The sequence below is a fragment of the Nycticebus coucang genome, chromosome 1 (genome assembly GCF_027406575.1).
Source record: "Nycticebus coucang isolate mNycCou1 chromosome 1, mNycCou1.pri, whole genome shotgun sequence".
Lineage (NCBI taxonomy): Eukaryota > Metazoa > Chordata > Mammalia > Primates > Lorisidae > Nycticebus > Nycticebus coucang.
The window spans coordinates 111,587,579-111,590,995 of record NC_069780.1 but is presented as its reverse complement, the minus strand read 5'-3'; positions in this window follow the sequence as shown (position 1 = coordinate 111,590,995).

Here is a 3,417-nt window from a genome sequence, read left to right as displayed (position 1 = left end):
TGCTTTGAAGTCTTTGTTGTCTGGTATGAGATGGCTACTTCATCTTTCTTTTGGTTTGAATTTACATGGAATATTATTTTTCATCCCCATACCATTTGAATGTGTCCTTGTGGGTTAGACTCATTTCCTGGAGACAGCAGATACTTGCCTTATATTTTCTTATCCATTCAGCTAGCCTATGTTTCTTCAGAGAGGAGTTCAATCCATTCACATTTATTGAAAGAATTGATAACTGGGGTAGATTTCTGTTCATCTGTTGAGTAGAACTTTACTGCTTTGTTTTACCTCTTGAGCTATTGTGGTTCTGGGCTCTGAACTTGAACATTTGGATGGTTGTATACTAGTGGGTGTGTATTATGCTGGTCAGTATATAATGCAGATCTAAGTACATCCCACAGGGAAGGTCTCATCTAGACAAATTACCTCAGCGTGTGCTTTTCTGAGAAAGTCTTCCATTTCTCCCTCTCATAAGAAACTATTTTTTGCAGGATATAAAATACTAGGTAGCCATTATTCTGTTTGAGAAGACTGAGGCTGGGACCCCAGTCCCTTCTGGCTTGTAAGATCTCATTTGAGAAGTCTATAGTTACTCTGATGAGTTTTCCTTTGTAAGTTATCTGATTCTTTCACCCTACAGTTCATAAAAGTTCTTCTTTCATGTTAACTTTAACCAGTCTGATGGCTGTATGTCCTAGTGATTGCTTCTTAGTGATGAATGTCTCAGGAGTTTGTTGAGCTTCTAGCACTTGGATGTCCAGATTTCTAGCAAAGCCTGGGAAATTTTCCTTCCCCAAATAGGTTTTTTTAGCCATCGAGTATTTTCATCTTGGCAGTCAAGTAACAGTGTCTTTGCAACCAGGCATGGTGAGATCAGGGAGAAAAGACCCTGAGGGATGCCTATGATTCTTACGTTAGTACTCTGTACATAATCCTGTTTCTTTCTTTTCTTCTTCTTTTTTTAAGCAGAGTCTCGCTATGTCACCTTTGTTAGCGTATCATGGCATCACAGCTCACAGCAGCCTCCAATTCTTGGGCTTAAGTGATTCTTTTGCCTCTGCCTCCCAAGTATCTGTGACTACAGGCGTCCACCACAATGCCTAGCTATTTTTTGTTGTTGTAGTTGTCATTGTTGTTTAGGTGGCAAGGGTTCAAACCCGCCACTCTCGGTGTATGTGGCTGGCACCATAACCACTGTGCTATGGGCACCAAGCTATAATCCTGTATTTTTTATAGCTTTTGTTTATTCCTCTTATTTCTCTGTTCTCTTTGGTTGAATTCAAAGATGTTGTCTTCTAGCTCTGAGATTCTTCTGCCTGATCTAGCCTGTTTTCTTAAGGCTTTCAACTGTGTTCTGTATTTCCTTGAATGAATTTTTCATTCAGTTCCTGCATTTTTTTTGTAGTTTCTTTGTGTTGGGTTTCTAATTTCTATTGTATTTCACTGAGCTTCCTTATACTCCATATTTGAAATTATTTATCAAATATTCTCATTTGGGTTGGTATCTATTGATAGAGTCATTTGTTTTCTTTGGGGGATGTCCTTTCCCTCTGATTTTTCATGTCTCTGGTGTTCTTTCACTGATTCTTTTTCATTTGGAGCAGGTGGCTTCTTTCTTGCAGATTTTCTTTTGTTTAGATAATGCACACCTGTTTAATCTCTAAGATAGTGCTGCAGGAAGATGAAGTCTGATGGAGAGAACAAATACCCAAACACTTTGTTTAAAAGAGGAAGAGCTTTATTTCAGCCAGCAGAGCAGATAGCACAGAAGAATTCAAAATGGCCTCACTTCTTGACTGGCTCAGTCTTATTTATTTATTTTTATTTTTATTTTTATTTATTTATTTATTTATTTTTGAGACAGAGTTTCACTATGTTACCCAGTAGAGTGCCATAGCATCACAGCTCACAGCAACCTCAAAATCTTGGGCTTAAGCAATTTTCTTGTCTCAGCCTCCCAAGTAGCTGGGACTACAGGCACCTGCCACAATGCTCAGCTATTTTTGGTTGTAGTTGTTGTTTGGCAGGCCCAGGCTGGGTTCAAACCCTCCAGCTCCAGTGTATGTGGCTGGTGCATTAGCCACTAAGGTACAGGTGCCCAGCCCAATTTTCTTATTTTTATCCCAAGTCAAAAAGTTCTGGCCAGAACAAAGAGGAGCAAGATGGCAGCCAAGTAACAGTTTCTTTGCAACCAGGCATGGTGAGATCAGGGAGAAAAGACTCCAGGTATCTGGCTGGTGGGATCTGCCCAGATACATCCCTTTGGGGACACAGAGAGACAGCAAGAAACTTCTGGACCCCATGAGGAGGACAAAAGTAGTGAAGAACTGCCAAGTGGTTGTGTACTGTTTGGTCTGAGACCACCTGCATGTGTAACTACAGCAGCAGCAAGATTGCAAACAGGGAAGGCCTTACCTGTGGGCTTTGTTTTTTTTTTTTTGGATTTGGGCACTACGTTGAACTACCTGGGGAGAACTTGGGTGAGAGTGCAGATAACTTTAAGCCTTGTCTAGGGCCCCAGACTGAGCTGCTGTGCCAAAACAGAGCTAATATTGGTCAGCTGTAGGCCGCTGGCACAGCCGCTGTGGGACAACTGCCCCTGCAGGCTCTGCTCTCAGGGTCACGGAGCTAGGATCAGGCCGGGAGACCTTAGGCAACTAATCTAGTGACTGAGCAGCCAAAAGGCGGGGACTGAGATGCTGAGGAAGAATAGAGATTCCAGTGTTTGGCAGTAACAGGGCTGCCTTACAGCCTGAGCCCTGAGGGGCATAGTGTAAGACTGGTTTTGGCACACTGGAGAAGTGGGCAGCCACTTAAGGAGAGATTCTAGTGACAAGTGCTTTCCTGGGAAAGCTTCTGCTTAGCCAAGGTTAACAGTTTAAAGTGTCTTTTAAGTGGGCTGAGGAGAAATTTAGGTTCTCAACCCTGCGGGGTTTGAGAAATCAGCAGAGGCTTCCAGTCTCCATCATACAGTTGTAACAGCATTGTGATTAACATCTCATATCCCAGAAGATTACCTGTTTTCCATACAATATTCAACAAGATATATATACTGCTTTGTTTTTGGTTTTTGGTTTTTCTATTTTTTTTTTTTAATTTCAACAGTTTCCCTCTAGATTTTTCTTATTTTTTTCATTTATTTTTCTTTTACTTTCTTCATTTTTCTAGTTTAAATATAATTTGCCATTGTTGTCTTCTTTAACAATTAGAACTTCATTTTTGCTAGTGATTCTGCCCCTATTATTTGTTTTTTTCCCCCAATTTTATCCCGTAAGGATTTTTGTTTGTTTTGGTTTGATATATAGCATTTTTCTTTTTCCTCTCTACTTGGTGGAGGTAGGGTACTGTGTCTGAATAGCTGGAAGAGAGCTGCTGACCTCAAGGGAATCACCCAACCCACCAACCCCAGAGGTTGGGTGC